The sequence below is a fragment of the Aquarana catesbeiana genome, linkage group LG02 (assembly GCF_042186555.1).
Source record: "Aquarana catesbeiana isolate 2022-GZ linkage group LG02, ASM4218655v1, whole genome shotgun sequence".
NCBI classification, from domain to species: domain Eukaryota; kingdom Metazoa; phylum Chordata; class Amphibia; order Anura; family Ranidae; genus Aquarana; species Aquarana catesbeiana.
The window spans coordinates 313,147,262-313,171,489 of NC_133325.1; the positions used below are offsets into that span (position 1 = coordinate 313,147,262).

The 24,228-nt window shown below is 42.5% G+C and overlaps 1 protein-coding gene across 3 annotated transcripts in view; it reads right to left on the reverse strand.

The window, feature by feature from the left end:
- Positions 1–24,228, reverse strand: part of AFF3 (ALF transcription elongation factor 3) — a 523,081-nt gene that overhangs the window by 462,467 nt on the left and 36,386 nt on the right. The window lies entirely within an intron of this gene.

A 24,228-nucleotide genomic window follows, 5' to 3' on the forward strand; every position in this document is an offset into this window, starting at 1 on the left:
GGGTGGAGCTCTGCTTTAAGGGCCCACGCATGATAGCACAGTGGCTAAGTGGATAGCACTTCCACTTAGCAGCCCTAGGGTTGTCATTTTGAATCCCATACACGGCACTACCTACCTGGAGTTTGCATGTTCTCCCTGTGCCTGCGTGGGTTTCCTTCCACATTCCAAAGCAGGGGCAGCCCATCCATTAGGGGCACCCGGGAGCCGCCCCTTCTCTCCAGGCCACCTCCTATATGCAATGGATAGATTCATGCATAGCATGAATCTATCCATGGCCGCCACGGCCACTCCCTATTCATGCATCTGGCCCCTTTCAGGACACCGGGCGCATGAATTACAGTGGCCAGGTTTTTCTTTTTAAGCACCTGATTAGAGTCAGAGGCTTTAATTGGCTTCAAAATAGGGTGGGCTCGGGTTGCAGAGGATGCATCTGGAGCCCACCCAGGTGTGTTGCAACAGCGAATTAATACAGTGATCCTCGTCCCGGCCAATCGGGAAGTGGGTCTGATACCCGTCACCCGATTGGCTGAAAGGACAGGCGATCCTATTGGACGCCAAGGAGGAGGGGAGGTGACACACAGCGGAAGCGAGGAGGAGAAGAGACGATGGATGATGCCTGGATGCCCAGTCCCTGCCGATGCCTGGATGCCCAATCCCCGACGCCGCTCCTCGGATGCCCGATCCCCACCGCTCCTCCTTGGATGCCTGCCACCTAGATGGGGTAAGTGCCGGTGGAGACTGACCAGCGGACAGCGGGGGGGTTGTGTTGCTGCAGGGGGGGGGCTGTGTGGGGGTTCGGTTGTTTGCAGCCCCCCCCCCCCAAACAAAAAACTACCAGTCGCCACTGTTCCAAAGACATGCTAGTATGTAACTGACTCCTGTCTAAATTGGCCCTACTATATGTATAAATGTGAGTTAGAGACCTTCAATTGATTGTAGGGACTGACATAAATGTACAATATATATGTAAATTGTCAGTGCTATATAAATACATGTGATAATAATAATGTGGCATTACAGTAACACATGATAAAGGATAACTAAACCCAAGAACAAAATGTAAAATATTTCAGTACCAGTCCTGAGATGTGAGGCCTGCAATAATTTCCACTTTTCAGACTAAAAACATTTTTAGCAAATACAGAAAATCACTGTTGATCTTGCCAGACATGCAATATCATTGTCACTTCCTGTGAGCTTTTGTTTTGGGTTTAGATACACTTTAAACATGAGTTTTGATGTGCGTTATCGCAACACAAAGGTTTGAATCAAGCTTAGGCTTCTTTCACATGGATGGCCAGGGGTCCTTCCAAACAGGGGGGTAACCTGTGTGTTTAAGACCCCATGCCCACCAACTTGCAATGAGACATGGCAACCCCAGGGGTTTGTACACCTGCTGTAGGAGATTTAACTTGGATTGCAGAGTTTGCTAGGGGGCACCTGCTGTCAAACTCACTTATTGGCGTCAATGGGAACACGCTTAAATTGGCAGCTGTGATAGCCAGTTGAGATTTTGGATTCAGCTAATAGCTAAATACACAGATTAAATACAGCTGTTTTACCTGCCAGGGATTTGCATTTTTATCCATCCAGTCCTACAATTTACACAGCTCTTTGCATAACACAGTCCTGCCTGACAGTTGAGTGAAGCTAATTTTTCACTTTCACTTACAGGTCCCCTCCCTACACCCAACCTGTGACTGGACAGTGAAAGTAGAAGCAGTATGATGAGATGATCTCTCTGTCATTTTGCTCTCTTCTATTAGCCTTCTCCTTGCACTGTAGAACACCTGACTAGCTCTTTGTGTTGTTCCTCATTACCTCTTTCCCAGCTCTGCTGTACAATCGATTGCAAGAGGCTGATACCAAGTCAAAGTCAGGTTCCTAAACAGCTTGCATTTAGATAAATACATTTAATATTGCAATAATGATTACATGCTGCATTAGTTTGTGTACTCTATATCTGCCTGGAGGTCTGCTTTGCATTGAACATATTTTATCTGCCCGATGAGCCAAAGACTATACAGTGGGACAATCAGCACTCATCTTTTATTGTCATTGCTGCTCTAAACTGATGGAAAGTGAAAGTGAAAATATTGTCAGCTTGTACTAAATACATGTTAATCTTTCCAATACCTTAAAAAGATAGCTTGATATAAATTATTTTACATTTAGGAGTGGGCTTTTGCATCCCAGTATGAGGAGCCATTGTCTACTTGTCACCAAACTACACCAGCCACAGAGATATGCTATACTATCAGTTGTACCACAACTTGCAGCTGATTTAGAGGTGTGATAACGAGGTTTCAATGATCAAAAGTAGAAACAATCTACAATTTTCAAGACTAGAAACGATTCCTCAAGAGTGGGAACACTTCAAAAAATGTCCAGGGAAAAATACAAAAGTATAAAAGACAATCAATACGACAACATTCCTTTGAAATATATAGTTAAACACCTGGAGTATTTTAACAGTAATTAACAGAACTGAATTGTATTTACCTGTAGCACCCTTTAGTGTGCTACTAGTGTTAGTACAGGCAAATTTAAGTTACGACTCATGGTTAGTTTGTAAGCCAGAAATTGGGTCAGGGTTACAGCAGGTCAGGCTGGATGGCTCCACAGGGGTAGGTCTCTGATACCTCCCCCTGGATCTAGAAGCTTGGTGAAACTTCTAGAAGTTAGTGGGTAGAGGCCAGGAGGGTCTGATCTGTATACTTGAGGGAACTTGGCCAATCCCCAGGCAGAATATCCTGGCAGGGTGGCTGAGTCATCCCTTAGATATGGTGGAGCCATGCCAGCAGTGGAGTCAGGTGGAAGTTGGGGTGCTGAGGAGGCTGTTGGCGGCCTAGGAGGGGACCCCTGGGTCTGCGGGGCTCAACCTCCAGGCTGGGCTTGGGCTGGCTTGGGAAGATCCTATAAGCGTCTCAGTTTGAGGAGGAATCTTGCCTAAGGAGCAGCAGGGAGAAAAGAGGACAGAGTTAGTACATCAGTACACCCAGGGATTCACTAGGGATGAGACTGCCACATGTAACAAGCTTTCAGGAGAACAGGGATAGAAGTTGTTGTGATCTCAATTTCAATCCTGCTAAGACAATCCCTTTTTCCCTTCCTTACAAGTGTTAGGAGTGCTCTCTAGTACAGTCTTTGTACTCCAAAGTGGCACTGGATTGTTCCCAAATAAAGAGGAGTTAAGGCAATCCCACTGAGGCATAACTATTTCACGGAAGCAAAAAACATGAAAAGTCAGTGGCCAAGTGGCCTGTCTCTACAGTAGGCATTGTCTGAACTCCAGGTGTTTCAACATAAATTTGCGAAAGGGTCCTCCCTCACAAGCTGAAACTTAGCAATACTAGCCAGTGGTCCTCTCCTGATGGTCAGAGGTCAGCTGATGGTCACTGGCCTGCATGTTAAATACTGATCCCCAGTGCGGGCTCTCAGGATCCAGATCCCCTCACAAGTAGCACTGCACAGTATATAATAGCAGCAGCAGTCCCTGATCAGCACTTTTCTCCTGGGCAGCATAGCATCAGATAGCTCCACCAAACTCTGGCCACACATCACTGTTCCCCCTTCACTGCAACCCTGTGATGAGCTCTGTCAGCTCCCCTTCTCTTCTTTTTTTCTGTACTCACATCACTGCTTTAACAGATCGATCCAGACCCAGCCAAGATAGCTGCCCCCTACACTTGAGACACTCCATATATGAACATTGCAAAGTTGTCTCCATAAAGATGGCTGCTGCACTTCTGCATTAATAAATATTCAGTTTAACCCCATACACACTGAAGAAGGATGATACAGCAGGAACACATTTTACAGCACTTATCAGCTACAGGTTACGCTGAAAAATCTCAACTTCTGATGCAGTTATATTAATGGAATCCAAAAATCAGAGCCAGTGGGAAAATACACTTTCTACTACTTGATTATTCAAATCAGTCTTATTGTACTCAAAAACCAAACATAGCATATGAATAAATCACTAGATATACAACAAACATTTACGGTACCTTGTTTCTAGTGTTTAAGTGCTGCTCATATTTCCCATTGCCTGAGAAGGAGCATTTTATATTGCACTTGAATCGGTCTATTAACAAATGTGCCAAGGTAAAGCAACAGATTCACCTAAATGCTGACTCTTCAGTTGCTTATGTAGCGCTGGTAGATTTTCAATCTACCGCTTATAGGTAAATTTAGTGGGTTATCTGCTCATACATAGTCAGATTTGCCTCTGTTCCAGCTTGGCTGAGTTGCATGTAGTTTCACATTGTGCCTGTGGGTGTCGTTGTCACCATGGGTCGGTGTTGGAAAGGCAACACGCTTAAGTGTATGAGTACTCCTCTGTCCCAGAGATAACTCGGTGGAGGTGGTCCTCCGAGTTGCATTCTGGGAGAGGGTATTTATGGGACAGACGCCATGTTTTAGTGTTCGTTTCGTTCCACCTGCTGGCCCTCCTGGCCGACAGGTATGTGCTAGGAGTACTACCTTGTGGTCCTCCGTTCGTGAGGCCCACGTCGCTACGGCGTGTGAGTGGGCCCAGAAGCCTGTCTGGGGCCTACCACAGCGGCAGAGGAATGGTCCTGAGCTGTCTGTCTATGGGAAGAAGCTGGACAACTGAGAAGATCCCAGGGGAGGACCCGTCATGGAAGGATCATGCAGAGTGCTGGTCTGGAGAGGGGCCTGGTGACTCAGTTGGAGGACGCATCCTAAAGTAATCTTACCGCATAGTACTGCCGGGTCGGCTTAAAGGTTCTAGTGCTGTGTTTGCTATTCATCATAAACCATTACATCCTGTGGCAGAGGATCGTACTGGTTTTGTTCCAATCAAGTCTGTGGCAGAGACTTTTGTTCGTGCTATGTACTGGCTGCTAGGTTAGTGAGAGAAACCTATCCAGGCGGGCAAAGATTCAACTATAAAGAGAGATTACATTCATCTGCAAGCTCTAAATTCCTAACACTACACCAAGAGAAGGTATTTGAACTTCCCTGCAACTTTTCTTCTACCGCTTTCCTGCTACTACCTTCAGTTTATGTTTATTAAAGCATTGGAAAAGATACTCAAGTGTCCGGTGCCTACACTGGTGGTAAACTCAACGGGACCCTAGACTTGGTTCTGATTAAATGGAGGTGGCAAAGGTGACGGTAACAGCCCGCTTTAAACCAGCAGCTCCACCGAGAGTTAGTGCTACACTTATTCTCAACTTTCCTTTTCTCTCTGCTGCTTCATTCACCCACAGGAGCAAAGAGAAGGAATATGTCTAAGCATCAAGTGGCTCTGGTCACAAACATGACTGTCTAGCCACCCCATGTGAAAGCACTAGTGCCTGGCAATGGACTACTCAATGCTGCATGGTGGGAAGAATAGGAGAGTAACTTGTTTCCCATACTCCCCATACCTAGAAGTAGAAGGCATTTCTCTTCGCTCCAGGTGGGCAAACAGTGTGGCAAGGGAGAAAGGGGAAGGCAAGTATTTGCAAGTGACAATTCACAGATGAATCCTATCAGTGAAAAGACTTCACCTCGTTCATGTACAATGCAGGGTCACTAGCTCTGCATTGTATGTGATGATGTCAAGGGGCCACTTACAAACCAGAGCTTTGGGAAGAAGAGGGAAGCACCATAGCTGAGGATTGGGTTAATAATAACGCCTGTTCTTCTAGTCCCCAGACATATAGAGCATTTAAACCTTACAGTGTGTGGGTGGGGGGCTGGATTTTTTTCTAATTCCTGGAGTTGGGCTTTGAAGTTTGCAAAATCCTCGCAATATATAAAGCAGAACTGATTTTTTTTTTAGTGATAGTGTGGTGATAATAAAAATTGATTACTGCATTGCAATTACATAAAGAACAGGAGCTGTTCAGTTCCAGGCTTAATTATGGGTGTTAAGAGCTATTAATTTTACTCAGTTACTGTCATGCCAGCATTTATTAGATACTTGCACTTCTCACATTGTCTTCATTTCCCGAGAGGAACATTTCAAACTGTTAGAACAACAAGTTATTGTATTGAGAGATTTTTAACTGTGAATCACTGAAATATAATTAGCAATTATTTATACACAGTGGTGCTTTAGCAGCACTGTACACTGTAGATGTTTTGCCTTACATTATTAAAATTTGGAACAGCTTATTGGTAGAGCTTATAATACACACATAACGCTTGCAAACAAATAATGGAAGATGATTAAAATGATTCAGGTATTAAAAGACAGCTGTCAGTCACTCATACGAAAATGTTCTATTAAATGCCACTGCCGTGGTTAAAAAAGTCAAATATAGTAGTTGCTTCATATTTATTGTTCCCCACACTTCTTCATTTTAGGAGATCATAAAGTTCAGCTTGTGCTGTCATAAAGCTGACATAAACCCTCTCAATAAAAGCCATCACATACACAAACCTTCTTGCCAAAGGGAATAATTAGGGTCTAATAGTTCTCTAGATCTCTGTATTCTTAATCATACCATTTAAAGGTCTTACCCACACATGAATGCCAAAACCTTTTTCTAAACACTCATTAGTACTGACCAGAAAAATGTATGGGTCCCATGGATCAGTTCATATGGATGCTATGTTAATCATTGAGACACAACAAAAAATACTTTTACATTTCTCATTATGTCTATGTTGAATTATTTACCTTATTCCCTGCTCCAGCAGGCTCCCTCCAGCAGTGCAACCGCTCCCTGCAGCCTCTTCTCTAAGCTGCTCTTGGCAGCGGTTGCAAGCTTGCCTCCTCCATGTAAAATGCAGGGTTAATAGACCTACATTCTATGAGATGAAGCTGAGGAACCACCCACAGCTAGGAGCTTCAGCGAAAACATGAAGTGTACAGGAAGCAGGGGAAAGGTTAGTATTAATGCTTGATCCTCTACTCCCTAGACATATCAAGCATATAACCATTTCAGTTCCCCAGAGCCTTACTGCAAGGGTACATTTTTTTTCTCAATTCTGAGGTTGGTCTCTAAAGTAATTGAGACACCACACAGCATCATTAAAATATAGCAAGATAAAAACCAACTCCCTTAGTTTCAGTGGTCTTTATTAATATTTAGTGGTAGCCTCTGAGGAAGTTGAGATACCAGCTAAACTGGTCAGACTATAGTCTCTCTCCTATTACTCCTGAGGTGGTGCTCTCTAGATCTCCTTCTGATGGATGGACTTTTGCTTTTACACATGGAATGAAGCTCCTTCAACTTGAAGCCTCATGAGATTGAATTGACGTTTATGTTTCTTTATGGTCATCTACTTAATGGGCTCCTAGCAATATGCGTGACATCCAAGCCATGCATATATAGACCCAGTGGTCCCTATAGAAATCTGTCTGTGGACATTTCTTTGTACTATAGATTACAGGTTAAATCCACCTGGAGACCTCAGGATTATGTGCGAACCATTTTATTATTATTATTATACAGGATTTATATAGCGCCAACAGTTTACGTAGCGCTTTACAACTTGAGGGTAGACAGTACAACTACAATACACTTTAATACAGTAGGAATCAGAGGGCCCTGCTCCTTAGAGCTTACAATCTAAGAGGGAAGGTCAAGAGATACAAGAGGTAATAACTGTGGGTGATGTGCTGATTGAGAAGATAAATGTACAGTTGTTAGGTGGGGGCCAGATAGGCTTCTCTGAAGAGATGAGTTTTCAGGGATCGTCTGAAAGTGGATAAAGTAGGAGAAAATCGGACGGATTGGGGTAGAGCATTCTAGGATAGCCTATTTAGAGGTAAGCCAATGAGGAGGGAGTTGCAGTAGTCGAGGCGGGAGATGACCGGGGAGTGGATTAGAAGCTTTGTGGTTAGGAAGGGGCGTATCTTGGAGATGTTGCAGAGATTGAGGCGGCAAATTTTCTTCCTCGAAGCCAGTTCGAGACTGGGGAGTTCCCACATGTTCCAGTAGGCTTCTACTAACAGATAGACTTCGGTAAAGTTTAATTCTGTTTTTATCCCTTTTTATTTTCATAGCAAACTGCCATTTTGTGTGTCTTTCTGCATTTTTTGTATCTTTTTTGGTAAATCCTCTTTCTTTGTATATCTTATATGCACTGCCCACTTTGGGGGACATTAAATGATACAATTATTAAGTGACTTCTGTGTACTAAGCTAGGACTCATATATCTGGAGAGGTTGTTGTATTTTAGTGCCTAAGTACTAAGTTATGTGCCAATCGGTATGCAATTGCACTGCGTGTTGGCAGATTGCATGCACATTGTAAGCTAACAGATCTTCCAGGCAGAGATCTGTGTATGTGGTGGCTCAGCAGACCAGTCTGCGGACAAACTGTTGGGTGGTGGCAGGCTATCGTTTATTGTGTGTCTGGTGTGTGGGTGTGGGGAGAGTGATTAACACCAGGGTTCAAGCTTGCAGGATAGATGGAGGAATCCTAGAAGTGTGTAGTAATTGCTAGACTGTTCCTAAACCCTTAGAGTGCACCAGATTGTATGTAAGATTCGTATCTGCCTGTGTGTGGACAGCTAGTTGGATTGTAGTGGAGTCTCCCTCTAGTGGTGGCCAAAGGTAGTGCAGGCTGTGAAAGTACCACAGCCAGTCTTACATGCTCAGTATAAGTTCCCCCTTAGTTCCTCATATCCCCGGTCACGGAACGTCGTGGCCATGTGAATTCGAGTCAGTATATGCAGTCTCCGTGGTCCCTGTAGAAGTCTGTGTGTGAACACTCCTTTTCTAGTGCAGATTACAGGCAAATTCACTTTGAGACACTGATGGCTCTAGTCTATGGGTATAACCACTATGTTTGAAAGATATTACCGGCTAAAGGCCCTTCTTGTAAATCCACATGTGTGCCTTTGAGGATTATTCTATCTTTCCAATTATATATGAAGCCATTCATGAGCCCTTCCTGAGTGGGATCTAGAGGATTTATAATTGTAGTGCTTCTATGGATGAAGTGGGTGACCTAGTATATTTACGATTTATCACTCTACAGCTGTTTCTATTCACTCTCAAGTTCAACCCATTCTCCTTATGCAAGCATTCAAGGAACCGTTGTTACTTTGAGATAGCACCATTACTATTCCCATGTGAATATTACACCCTTGTTCTTTTTTTATGTTACGTATACCTAACACGCTCATTATAAGTAAATATATATATATATATATATATATATATATATATATATATATATATATATACACACACACACACACACTATATATACATTTATGTTTTAGGATGTATTTATACATTTTCCTCACTAGATGGATAATTTTGGGTAGAGTGTGTTTGTAAAAGGTTTTCACTTGTGTTCTGTGTCTTTAAGATTTCTGTTAAGCAGCCAGCTGATTACATAAAAAAAAATATATATATATTCTCTTTTGCCTTCTATATTTAAACGTCCGTGATAGCCTTGCAAAGCAGCTATTTTTATAGTAGTGGCCCAGATGTGTAATATAGTTTTTTTTATTAGTTTACCTTTTAGGGTATGGGCTTTGAGGTCTGTTCACAATTTTGGTTGCTGTTCTTTTTATGTCCCCTAATGAAAAATTAACTCTTACAGTGAGTACACATCCCCACTGCAGGGGTAATGTTTATGTTTCCCAGAGTTTGTCTTTAAGGCCTCGGTCACACTGGTGTGACTTGCCATGCGATTTGACAGTTTCAAATCACATGACAAGCCGCACCCTATTGTCCGCATTGGAAGTGGTCAAATCAGCACGACTCCAGTTTTTAAAGTAGTTCCTACACTACTTTTTGCAAGTTCAGTAGCAACTTGCATAGACATCTGTGCATGAAGTTACACATGAAGTTCCAAGTCACACCTGAAGTAACTACTTTGAAATCATGCTACTTTTAGTGAAGTAGCACGATTTTAATGTCACGATCGGTGTGACCAGGGTGTAAGAATTGCTAGTGTAGCACTACTCCTGTATGGGCCACTAGTAACTGACTCTCCTATTCCATCACTGCCAGGCAACACACATTTTTCCACTTACAGCCAGAGACAAAAAGTCAGTCCCATAACTTGATTTTTTTGTTTTTATTAGGGGATAACTTGGATAGGGTGGAGGGATTTATAGGATCCCCAGCAGATGTTTGAGCCATACAGCAGATGACAAACACAGCAAAGCGTGGGGACAATCTTCCTGTCTCTGTACAAAATCCCTTAGCTGCTTCCTTCTGTACAAACTCACAGACCTTTTTAGGGTAATAGCAAAAGTCCATTACAGACTAAGGACCCTGGGCCCTTCTGGAAAGTAGCACAAACTTGAGGGAACTGCTTGCAGGAGTGTATCCCCTCCCTTTGTGGATCTGATCCCAGCTCCACTACTCAGCAGGTCCTACTAACCCTCCTGGCTGCTCCAGAGGTCTCTCAGGGTCTCAGGGTAAGGATGAAGCACACCACTGTCCCTCCAGAAAGCTGACTACATATGGCATACTTTCTCCTTGTAGTATCCCTGAGTGTGCTGATGTACTCACTGTCCTCTACTTGCTCTCACTGCTCCCAGGTAGTGGTCCCAAACACATCACACTGCAGACGGGATCTTTCCTGAGCCAGCCCGAGCCTCTGGCCTGTAGGGCACCCCCTAGACCTAGACCCACTCCATCTTAATTTTCCCACTCCCCTTTGCCAGCTCATTCCTATTTAAGAGCTCACTTAGTCCCCTGCCAGGCCCATCATCTGGGGACTGCCTAAGCACCCCTCAATATGCAGAACAGCCCTCCTAGCCTCCGCCCTCTAGTTTCCAGAATTTTCTCCAACTTTCCAGAACCAGGGGGAGGCACCAGAGAGCTGTCTGTATGAGTCATGCTGCCCTGAACTCTAATCTCTAATAACCCTTACCCAATTACAGAATCACTGGTTTAAACATGAGTCAGGGTATGCATTTTTCTACTCTCACACTAGTAGCACACCAGAGGGTGCTACACTAGCTTAAGACTTTTTAAATACAGTAAAACCTTGGTTTGCGAACATAATTTGTTCCGGAAACATGCTTGTAATCCAAAGCACTTGTATATCAATGCAAATTTCCCCATAAGAAATAATGGAAACCCAGATTCGTTTCACAACAATGTATTCAGTTTATAGTCCATATAAAAAGATAATAGCAATGTGACCAGGTTGTGTAAACATAAAATGACTATTCACAAATGGAAGCCTCCACAAGGGGATTAGAAGCAAAATCCAGCAGGAGATACAGAGTATAAAAGAGAAGAGAGGCGCCTCTAAGTGTAGCAATGTGGTTACATTTAAGGAAAGTACAAGTGCAACTCATATGGTTGATGATTAAAAGAGGAACATTCAAGTATGCAGGCATCCGGGGTAAAGCTGTCCACATAGACCATCCTCCACACCGCCAGCTCTCACCACTGTCAGTCTGCAATCGTGACTGGGAAGACTACCGTGCAGTAGAGCGATCTGAAAGTGAGGCTTGAAGCACTCGAGGAGCGCAGTGTGGAAGGGATGACATTGATGGTGGTGAGTAGGATGGTCTATGTGGACAGCTTTACCCCGGATGCCTGCATACTTAGATGTGCCTGTTTTAAACATCAACCATGTGAGTTGCTAAGTGATGTAACCATATTGCTACACTTAGAGGTGCCTCTCTTTTCTTTTATACTCAGTTGTGACATGACGCTACTTGTATATCAAGACATCGCTTGTTTATCAAGTAAAAATTAATTAAAACATTTTGCTTGTCTTGCAAAACGCTCTCAAACCAAGGTTTTACTGTATATGCTTCGCTATACTCCTCTGCAATCAAAACCGATCCATTAATGCCTTTATTCATTAACAGGGGTATTAACTATGGGTTACTGCAATGTGTACACCTGTCTTGCTTACTGCATCACTTTATTAAATAAGCCTATATATATATACTGTATATTCTAATAAAGAGATTGCATTGAGCATATATTTACACACAAGCTGCAAAATGTACAGAAATAATATGTCACACTAATGACAAGAACAAACTGCTTCAGTATACACTGTATGTGTGTTTGGCCTTATAATTACTCATTTAGGTATACAAAGTGTGTCTAAAAAGTTTGGTAAATGGTATCAGAAAACAAACAAAACAGAAGATACAAACAAATTACGTTTATTAACCTTCAAAATAATTACCATCTTTCACATTACACTTTTGGCAACGTTTATAAAGCTTCTGGAAACTGTCAGCAAAGGCCTCTTTAGGAATGAGGCACCATTCCATCAACTGCCACTTGGATTCTGGATCAAACTGGTAGCACCTGTGATTCTGGTGCACCAATACCTGTGATGATGGTTCACAGAAAGGATGGATCCTGGTTACACATGGTAATGAAATCTGCAGAGGTTTACATCCATTTTGCTTTTTTGTTCGTCTGTCAGTTTGTGTGGCACAAACTGTTGCCATTTTCCCCAATTTGTAGCAGAACTTGATGTTCACTTGTTGCTCCATTGCACTGTGACCCTAGCTCTCACACTGACTACGTTTGACTGCCCGCAACAGGTTTACCCTGACGCTCATGTGTACTCCGTGCTAGGTGGCGCTTCTTGATGTGTTTCTGGGTAGCCATGTGTATGCCTGCACACCTGGCCCATGTTACTATTAAGATGTCGGCCCATTCACCAAACTTTTTAGATACACCTCATATATCTTCTTGCTGCTTAATAATTTGTACTGAAAGAAAACTAAAGGTTGAGCCTCCACAAGGTGGGAGATTGGAATAGAGTCACTTCCGTTATTCAATGAAGTCCCAATGAGCCTTGTGGGTGGAAGTTGGGTCCTCAACTGAGAAAATATTGTTTGCAAACGTTCAAACTCCTATCTACAGAAATTTCCATCTGCATATCATGACAGAGAAAGCTTTCTCTGTCCACTGACTTGTAGAGTATGGGATCTGGAGCCTTGATCAACTTCTCTTTGAGATTTGTTATAATGATGCTTGTGAGGAACTAGGAGCACCACCTATAACAGGTACATGCTATCGACAGGCTGCTTGTTACTCTTCCATTACTCTAGGTAACCACTTGTGTCTCCACACTATTTCATTCTACACCAATGTCCAAATGTGTTAAGACCCACTTGTTAACCTTGTTAATTATATGTGTGGTGGTTATTTGCAATATACCTCTTGAGCCAATTCAGACCAGGCATGGACAACCAAAACTAGAACATAAAAAAAGGAGACAGACTTTTTATGTTCTAGTTTTGGTTACCCTGAACTGAAGAGGGCATCAAGGCTTTTGTGTACATTTTGATGGTTCCAGTCAGTTTTACCTATAGTGGTCTATTTGGTGATTTAAGATGCTAGACACATCTTTTGGTTTCATGAGGCTGGACTGCCATGAAGAGCAACATACCTGTAGCGCGGACATGATTTACACTTAACAGGCGTGGACAATGTTTTAATACTTTACTTGGCAGATACAAAATAGACATTTCACAGTCCAAATAGTATAATATTCCTATATCCCTACTCCTAACTGCTGGCTTGTGTGCTGCCCCGGCATTCCTGAAGAAGTGTAGTCCAGCAATCATAGTCCTTCTGTCAGGGCTGGGTTCAGCCCTTCCTTCTCTGAGCTGGCCGCTCAGCTGTCAACTAATTGCCAGATCCTATCTCTCCACAGTGACTCACCTGTTGATGATGTCCTTCTCGTCAGTCCTGCCTACTTAAGCCGTCCAGCCCAGATGATCTCTGCCTTCATCTTGGTCACATCTCTAGAGACGCTCTCCTGTGTTCCTGTTAAAGACTTGCTTGGCTGACATTCCTTCTGGCTCCAGATCCTGCTTGCTGTTTTACTACAGTCATCTCTGGCTCCCTGACACGTTGGCTTGTCTGGCTATCCGTTAGGGGTCCTGAAATGTTTTGACTACGTTTACTCTGTTTACCTTTTTTTATTATTATTAAACAAGTGAGATTTAACTGTACTTCTGTCTCAGTCTGATTCATGATTTCTGACACCTTCAGAGGCATTTCTCCATCACTTGTGTCTTCAGGGTGAACCTCAAGCTAAAAGTCTCTATGAGTAGGCCATGACAAATGACATTCTCCTCGTCTCTCGTCCTTCTCCATCCCTTACTGGTCTCACAGCTCAACCCCCTGAACTTTACTCCATGAATTCTGTTCTAACTCCCACTCTCACTCTCTGCTGTGCCAGACCACTGATCCAATTTATATCTCACATGGCAAGTGGACATGACCCGCCAAAAGTCCCAAAGAACCGGGAAAGGCATTAACTCTTAACCTCCTGGCCGGCACAGCAACTATCCAACTATTTCAACCTGCCTACAAGCCCCACATCTCTTCCTCATACCACTTATCTCTGGCATTTTCAATCTCATCCATAATCGCTACTGGCACATAGGAATACTCTAAGCCATGATAGCAATCTTCTTCTTGATAACTATCCATCAGAGTCTGAAACATTTGTCAGAGAAGCAATCTGGTGACAAAAAACACATTGGACATGTTCCGGACTAATGCATGGGAAGTGGTGTGCAGGGGAAAGTCACTCAGATAAAATTTAATATCATTTATATCCAGCCATATCCAGACCTTACACACACTCTCTCCTCAAACTGCACACTTAACACTAGAACTGAATCAAAGACTTCTCTAATGGGACAGGGGAGGTCAACATCAGGCATTTGAGGGTTGGTAATATTGGGGATAGAATCCTCCTCTTCGAACTGCTAGCCCCAGGTGCACGCTTGTTGGGGTATGGCACTTTCCTCCTCCTTCTCAGATGCAGAGCCTATTTCAAAGACATCTTTCACATAGACATCTGCATCGGGCTCTAAGTCACCAGCCAACACACTTAAAATCCCTGACATCTCAAAATGAGATATGGAGGGCCTTCCCAGCAAGTTGGTGGTCAATTGGTCAGTGGCCCAGTACTCCTCTGACAAGGCCTCGCTATACACAGGGGTACCTTGATGTTTTAGTGGTGGTTGCAGGTCTACTATTGCAGGCAGTTGGTCTCCTATTAGGGGTAACAAGTGGCCCAATCCACTCTCAGCATACTTGGTAGCTGTGTGTCTCACAGCCCAACGAGTAGAAAATCGCCACAGTTGCCACATTTGCTTCAAGCATGGATGGCGAGAGATATCTTCCCATAGTTGTCAAAGGTGATTCAAGTCAGCCATGAAGTTCTTACCTCAGCCTGATGTTGAAGATATCCAGTCCAGTATGGTATTGATGGCAATTATTCTAGAAGAATTCAGCTGAACATCCAATATCTCTGGACCAGCCAAAAGCCAGGGTCAAGAACTAAGCAGCAGCGCTGCTTGGTATTTTCTGCTAGCTGTTTTGATAGTGAAGATCCTCAGCGCGGGCAACTATTTTGTGAACTTTGAGGTTTTTTAATAAAAGTGGGCATACAAGCCTTAAAATCACAGTTTGGACTCACTAAAAATAATTCTACCACTGAGCTAAAAATCCCCCAATATCACAATATATATAATGAATTAGTCCATTTACACTACAATAGGAACTGAACACAATATGCTTGCATTCATACAGTAACATGCAATTGGATATGCTGGCCAAAGTGTCATAAGACCCCTCTTGTAACCATGCCTGCTTGCATTTAATATGTGTTCCCATCATTTGAGCAGACTTTACTTGAGCATCTTTTGACACTGGAAAGTGTCTAGTTGGACTCTGACTGTTTAAATTATTAACAAACCAGCTACAGAAGAAAGCCAAGAGGCAAAGCAAGTGTATGTAAGAAACATAAAAAGACTTCAAAATGTAAGCTTACTAATGTTATTTTTTTCACTTTTGGAACAATTATAATTCACTGGAACCCCTGTCTAATGCTGACCATACATACATTGATCGTATTGTTTTATGAGTTCATTGTTTTGAAATGTAAATTAAATCTAACACATATTGTTAATTTCCAAGACTATTTTAATCTTTAATTTCCAAGACTATTTTATTATTATAGTGAGTAATCAATCAAAGTATTTGTGCAACCATCATCAAATTCAATTTCAACCAAAAAAATCACAAAAAATTTAGATCTGTTATTATAGGTAATTGATTGGTATTTGGACCAGTTGATAACTATAACATTAAAAGTGATCAGATATTTTCAGGCAAATTTTACAGTTGCTGTTATATTAAAAAATTGTTTTTGGTACCTGATCTGGTAACTGGTTAGATTGAAAGGTTGATTGGGTTATAAATACATGCATGTATGATATTCGATATGGATGAGTTAACACATTGCTGCTAATGAATCAGACAGGATCCTGTAGGCTTGTGACTGCCGATAAGGGATGGACAGTACCTAACAATCCATTAAAAATATCCACCAGACGTAATGACTGCAAAATCAGTAGGGGGAGGGAGGTCATCATATATTGGAGGCACCACACAGTCTGCTGTCATCGCTCATTTTCTTAGATCAGATGGAATATGTTTCATCTCTCATGAGTTAGAAAATATAAGCAGTGGGAGATGAGTTTTTCCTGATAATACTGGCTATGAGCTGCATGTAGATACAAACTGGTGATCGGGATAACACTCTGGTGTCAGAAAATGTAACTCTGACCTAGCCATCAGCTGGTCTATTTAACCTACAACCACTTCAGAGGCAAAGAAATGAACTCCCAACTGATGGGGTACTGACCACAAAGGTAACTGGTTGAGGGGAAAGAGTCCATTGCAAATCGCTACCTCTATAAATTAGGTGGGAAGCAACCAAACATGGTAATTTGTCTGAAGCATGTTTGAAAACGCAGTGGTTACTGAATGTTCAGAGTGCTCTTACCACTGTGTAAAATAATACTGCCCAATGGATAAAGTTTATTTCTTTTTTCTCCCTTTATTTTACAGCAAATGATCAATATTGCTGTATTTCATTTTCTTTCCTGTTTTTCTTGCAAATACTCCTTCTGTATATATTTCCATGCACTGCCTGCCTAGGCATATTAAATATAAAAAACTAACAAGACGGCTTCCTGTATACTAAGCTAAGAACTCATACCTATCTTCTATGGAGATTATTGCATTATAATACCAGTGCCTGTATGCTCAGATGTAAGTTTGCTGCTAATAGGTATGAGAATGCATTGTGTGGCTGTGGCTGTGGCTGACAGAGAAGGTAATGGCCAATCTGACTGTGTATATGGTAGGCTAACTGTTAGCTGAGAAACTGCAGGTGGTGCCAAGCTACCCCGAACTGTGTGTCTGGTGTGTATGTGGGCAGTGGGAAAAGTGAGCATGCACAGGAATTCCCAGGATAGCTTGGGAATCATCTACCTGCTACACGACCCTTAGGTCTCTTACACACAGTGTAGGCTCAGTTGGAGTCTGCTTGATCAGTGGGGAATTTGTCCGCTGATCGCGCTGAGCAGGCGGATGGCTGGTCCATGCCGGCTCCACTTATGAAGAGCAGACACAGACACAGCCTGCTCTCCTCTCTGGGTGGTCGGATGTAAACATACCACCTTTCTGTTTACACCTGACGGCCATTCGATCCGATCTGCCAGGCAGATGGAGAACGAATCCCCATCTGTCTGCTTTTAGTGGACAGGATCGGATCGGATGTTGGCGGGTGTCAGCACTCCATAGAGGAGACTGGATGGTCTGATCAGGTCTGCCTGAAAAACTGACCGGCGGACCTCATCTGCCCATGTGAAAGGTCCCTACAAGTTCTCCCAGTTGTATGCAAGATTTCTATCTGCCTGGTTTCTGCCTGTTTTACAGTCTTGTTTTACCTTCCCAGGGCAATCTCTCTCCACATCCCTCTTCCCCAAATAAAGATCTTGCTCTGGATAGCAAGTTGCCATGGGTGTAATTTCTTGACAAAATATATTGCCAGAAAAAGATTACCTGTAGACATGAGATCAATGGACATATAGCAAGTGACTTTTAATGTGGGCCAATAAACATTAAAATAAATAAATAACCACAATTACAACATTCTATGTCCAAAAAAGCCAATGACTAGAGATGAGCCAGATATTCGAGTTGAACGTAAGTTCGAGTCGAACATCGGGTGTTCGCCTGTTGGCCGAACATTATGCGATGTTTGTGGCAAATTCGAAAAAACATGGAACACCATTAAAGTCTATGGGACACTAACATGAAAAACCAAAAGTGCTCATTTAAAGGCTTATATGCAAGTTATTGCCATAAAAAGTGTTTGGGGGACCCGGGTCCTGCCTCAGGGGACAAAAGTTTTAAAAACTGACGTTTTTTCAGGAGCAGTGATTTTAATAATGCTTAAGTGAAACAATAAAAATTATATATTCCTTTAAATATCGTACCTGAGGGGTGTCTATAGTATGCCTGTAAAGTGGGCCATTTTTCCTGTGTTTAGAACAGTACCACAGCAAAATGACATTTCTAAAGGAAAAAAAAATAATTTAAAACTGATCGAGGCTGTAATGAATTGTCGGGTCTCTGCAATATAAATAAAACTCATTGAAAAAAATGGCATGGGTCCCCCCCCAGTCCATTACCGGCCCTTTGGGTCTGGTATGAATATTAAGGGGAACCCCGAACCCAATTTTAAAAAAAATTTGTGTGGGGGTCCCCCCAAAATCCATGCCAGGTCCTTCAGGTCTGGTATGGATTTCAAGGGGAACTCTGTGCCAAAATTTTAAATAAAACTTTTGTGCGCTAGCAATAGTATAATTAAATGAAAAGTGCCTAGGAGACACAATGTATGTGTGAATCCCAGCAAAAATGATGACAACAACAGGTGTATAGAATCATTACTCAAAAGATCCAACACAATATTAGCATATGTTGAAAATAAGTAATCACACATCAAAAGAACTTATAATCAGTCCATAACTGGGTTCAAAAAAAATTTGTAGAAAGAGAAAGTCCACTTGATATATCTCATCACTGAATCATAAGAAATAATGAGCTGAAGAAACTCTTATCGAATGTACATTGATTGCAGAAAAAGGAGTAATAGATGTACGCTTACCCCATTCGTTGGACCTCCTCTATGGCAAGGTCGTATGGGCTTGCAGATATAACCCTCTGCAGGGACAGAATGTTGATATCCGGGTCTTGTCAGCATGTACCACCGACTCCAATGTGGTCCGGTCAATCCAACTGCTCCAACATCAGAGGGGGGCCTCAGGAGTAAAAGAGTCTTTTTCTACAATTACTAGATTGCCGATTTGTGGCCATGTTGGCCTTGGCGGGACGATTGGTCCTACACTTGTTTCTACTCTGTGTATTTTATTTCTAAGACTATTGCACACCAAGGTTTGGCAACAACCAAGTGCTGATTATTCAGAAGGTAAGAACACCAATGGACAAGCTGTTCAATTCCCTCCAAGATGTACAAATTCATGAGACAAGCGAAAAACAATTAAAACACTCCGTAGATTAGGCCAATGGTGCCTGATATATATGGATGAGACCTGCTGATGGATTGCTCAAAGTATATGAGCGCTTTTTTTTTTTTTTTTTTGCCAGTGCTCATATACTTTGAGCAATCCATCAGCAGGTCTCATCCATATATATCAGGCACCATTGGCCTAATCTACGGAGTGTTTTAATTGTTTTTCGCTTGTCTCATGAATTTGTACATCTTGGAGGGAATTGAACAGCTTGTCCATTGGTGTTCTTACCTTCTGAATAATCAGCACTTGGTTGTTGCCAAACCTTGGTGTGCAATAGTCCTAGAAATAAAATACACAGAGTAGAAACAAGTGTAGGACCAATCGTCCCGCCAAGGCCAACATGGCCACAAATCGGCAATCTAGTAATTGTAGAAAAAGACTCTTTTACTCCTGAGTCCCCCCTCTGATGTTGGAGCAGTTGGATTGACCGGACCACATTGGAGTCGGTGGTACATGCTGACAAGACCCGGATATCAACATTCTGTCCCTGCAGAGGGTTATATCTGCAAGCCCATACGACCTTGCCATAGAGGAGGTCCAACGATTGGGGTAAGCGTACATCTATTACTCCTTTTTCTGCAATCAATGTACATTCGATAAGAGTTTCTTCAGCTCATTATTTCTTATGATTCAGTGATGAGATATATCAAGTGGACTTTCTCTTTCTACAAATTTTTTTTGAACCCAGTTATGGACTGATTATAAGTTCTTTTGATGTGTGATTACTTGTTTTCAACATATGCTAATATTGTGTCGGATCTTTTGAGTAATGATTCTATACACCTGTTGTTGTCATCATTTTTGCTGGGATTCACACATACATTGTGTCTCCTAGGCACTTTTCATTTAATTATACTATTGCTAGCGCACAAAAGTTTTATTTATATGTTTATCACTTCATGGATATTTGGAGTTTTTTTTGCAGCTGCACTTTGTGAATTTTATTCTTTATCACGTTTTGCTCATTAGCGCAGGTTTTTTCCACCATTTCCAAAATTTTAAATAAATGGCGTAGGGGTCCCCCCCAAAAATCCATGCCAGACCCTTATCCGAGCATGCAACCTGGCAGGCCGCAGGAAAATAGGGGGGACGAGAGAGCGCCCCCCCTCCTGAACCGTACCAGGCCAAATGCCCTCAACATAGGGAGGGTGCTTTGGGGGCCCCAAGGCACCTTGTCCCCATATTGATGGGGACAAGGGCCTCATCCCCACAACCCTTGCCCGGTGGTTGTGGGGGTCTGTGGGTGAGGGGCTTATCGGAATCTGGAAGTCCCCTTTAACAAGGGGACCACCAGATCCCGCTCCCCATGTGAATTGGTAACAGGTACATTGTACCCTTGCCAAGTCACAAAAAAAGTGTCAAAAATAGTAAAAAGATAGGATGTCAATTAAAGCGTTTGAAACTTTGTCTCTTGCCTGGTCTAAAGTTATTAACCCTTTCCCACCGGCCGCCTCCCAGCCCTTTAATGGTTTTAAATGCCAGAAGGTGGATGCAGGCATTTGGGTCATGTGACTGTTGTGATTGGCTGTCACAGCGGTCACATGATTGGAAAGCTCCTGATCGCAAGTATGCATTGGGAGCTTTCCAGTAACCACTGGCTACTGTGCTTAGAGCGCGCAGGGAGTGCCTTCTCAGCACAGTAAGTGGTTTACACAGGGCCGCATATATGCGGCCGCTCTGCATGAAGGCCCACATGCCGAGAATCTGCATATGTGGGTTCGGTCGGCGTGAAGAGGTTAAAGAGGTGTATCGCAAGTTACTGCGCCCTCTAAATGCAGTGTGTTTTACAATAAGTTTAATGTAAATGGATTAAAAACATTCACATGGGAGCAGTATTATTCCAGCGTTATAAGAATGCAATGGTTCATCCGCATGGTCCCCGAATGGTGTAAGGTTCACAGGCTGGTGGAAACAATCATCAATCCTATAGCTGTCTGGTCATACTGCATGTACACAGCGCTTCCTGGGGAAGGAGTATGCATGCTCGAAATGCAAAGCCCCGCCCGCCGACCCCGTTCCTGGATGTAACGACATCACAACACCACGGAGCATCCACGATCTATGTCCAAGCCTCCCAGAAGCGCTGTGTGCATGCAGTATGACCGGACAGCTATAGGATTGATGACACTTTCCACCGGCCCATGAACCTTACACCATTCGAGGACAATGCGGATGAACCATTGTAGTCTTATAACACTGGAATAATACTGCTCCCATGTGAGTGTTTATAATCCATGTACATTAAACCTATTGTAAAACATGCTGCATTTAGAGGGCGCTGTCCTCTTTTCTTTTGTCTTGTTCCAGAGCCTCTTCTAGCTTTTATGGACTGGCTGCCTTCTATATATTCAGCAACTTATCATCCTTACATGGACATATTTATTATGGATTTATTCTGTAATACTCATATTTACTACCAAGTTCCTTCCCTTCTCCCTGTTCATGTCCTCCCCCCCGTTTTTTTCAGCTATTTGTATACAGCCACATCCAGAGTGCGCCATATTAACCCCTTGTTTTTTGTCTGTATCGCAAGTAACTGACACACATATAGTTCACTGAGTGGGTCTTTAACACATTAGGGTATGAAGACACCAACATGGTGTAGAGTAATGTGAAGATATAAGTAGTTACCTAGAGCAACGGAACTGTAACAAGCAGCTGGTCAATAGTGTGTACCTGTTACAGGTGGCACGGATTCTAGCAGCTAGGGAGATATTGTCGGCACTCCTTTCACCAGCAGTCTATCTCCCATAGCAATGGGAGCGGATTGCACCATAGAGGTTCCCCATTCTGTACAGTGGTGCAAAAAGTTTGAGAGTTGAGTTGAGAGCACGTGTGGAGCCCCATGCATAGTGCACGGCGTGACCCACTCCACTACTGGGGATTTTAGTGGAAAATTCTGGGCAGGTGCCTGTGAACATTGGCTCAATGTGTCCTTCCAAAATGCAAGTTACTGTGAAGTTGCACATGGTCATGGGGACCTGAGAGTTAACAGAAGGACCATTATAGTGCCAGTGTACATTAAATTAAGTTCTTAATGTCATCTATTGATGAAGAGGGCACAGGGTAAAGTTACCCGATCTGTGTGTGTAAAGTGACCCTGTAAAAGTGCCTAGTGAAGCCAAGAAGAACCCACCCCAGGGTAGGCCTCTCATGTGACCCACACTTGGCACCCAACGAGGAGGGGAACATGGGGGAAGTGTCACCCGCCTACCCTACATGCATAGCATAGGTTTGCTTAAAGCTGAAAACTAGGGGGACTGGAAAATAGTCCCAGTATATGAGCAGTCTCTCGCAATCTTTATGTACATGCAATACTGTAGGACCTGCATTGTACAGGATGACAACAGAAGCCATGTGACCAGGCACACCTTAATGAAAAGTGCAGAGGAAGTGAGTAGTAATGTAAAGATTATGGCCTATTTCTATCCCTCTAGCCAATTTTAGCATATAACCCATGCAGTATTTGAGGGTGGGGGAGCAACACTGAATCGGTATATTTTACAGCAGGCTGGAGTGGGGCTTCATCTACGTAAGCCGTTATGCCTCTTTTAATATATTGTTGTTGGCAATGTCACATCTGCTCTTTAGGCTTTGTTTGATGTGTACGATTTAAATCCATCCAGGTGATAATTGGGAGAGACAAAGTGCAGAAATAAAACCCACTCACATTTATTTACTTTCCCATTGACAGACTGAAAGATCCTCTTCAGAAACGTGAACCTACAATTACCTCCTACCATTTCAGTAACTGGATCATATTCCAGACTCCCAGAATCACTTTTTTTGATGTTAATATGAGACTTGTAGAAAATCGTACACAGAGGTACTGTGAAAATATGATTGAAGTATAATTATCCAGATACTCCATGGCAAACAGAATAATGTAAGTGAGATATGCTAAACCCAAGTCTGCAGTAAATTATTTTTGGACTGACAAAATTGTGCCAGTTATAATGAGTTTGAAAATTGGTTTCCCTTAAGTGGTCTTGTGGGAAATACCGCAATAAAAACACAAGCACACTTAAGCCATAAGTCTTTTGGAGATGAAATGTGAATATTATGTCAAATTGGTAACTTTTTCTAAAATACTACTAGCTAAACAGTTCATTTTTTCGTTTTGTTTTGTTTTTTGTTTTTTTGTCTGCAGCTATCAGACAAATTAAGTTCTTGAGAAAGTTTTAGCATTGTAAATTGATCTCAAGTAGCAGAGGTGTTTTCTTAGCAAACAGCTATTTCCCCAAATCCCTATCCTGTATAGAAGAAATCTGTCTGGGCAGAAGCAGTTGGCTGCTCTGCAATTATTACACTAAAAACAAAGCCTACTGACTAGAACATGCACACAGCCATCTGTTTTGGTTTGTATTCAGTTACCATTGTGTCTTACAGAACCTTCCAAACTAGTAAATAGGCACATTGTGAGATCTTTACATGGTGCAAATGGTACAGTGCATTACAAGGATTATACAACATAACAGTTCATACAGCCTGGAAGATATGAATATGTACTTTGGGCACAAACAGAGATGTATAAGGCCTACATGTCTGAAACTGACTAGCAACTACAGTAAGCCTAAAGCTGTATTAACCCTAACACCAAAAAATTATAAATTGCACGTTACTATCCTTAAATGTGGTGGCTGCTTTAGTTTTCTTTTCTTATTTTTTTTTCCTTTGTTATCACCTGGTGATCCAGCCAGTAACACATTTCCTGTCTTAGGGTGTCTCCACTCTGGATAGAGTTGCAATGGAAACACCTGTGGACAGCAACATTCCCAATCTGGGGAGAGGGTAGTGTTAGATGTCCAACAGATTTAGACGGACTTGACTAACAAATGAAAGCTGACACATTTAACACAGTTACAGCAAAAATCCTCTTAGAAAAAAAGGTTTTTA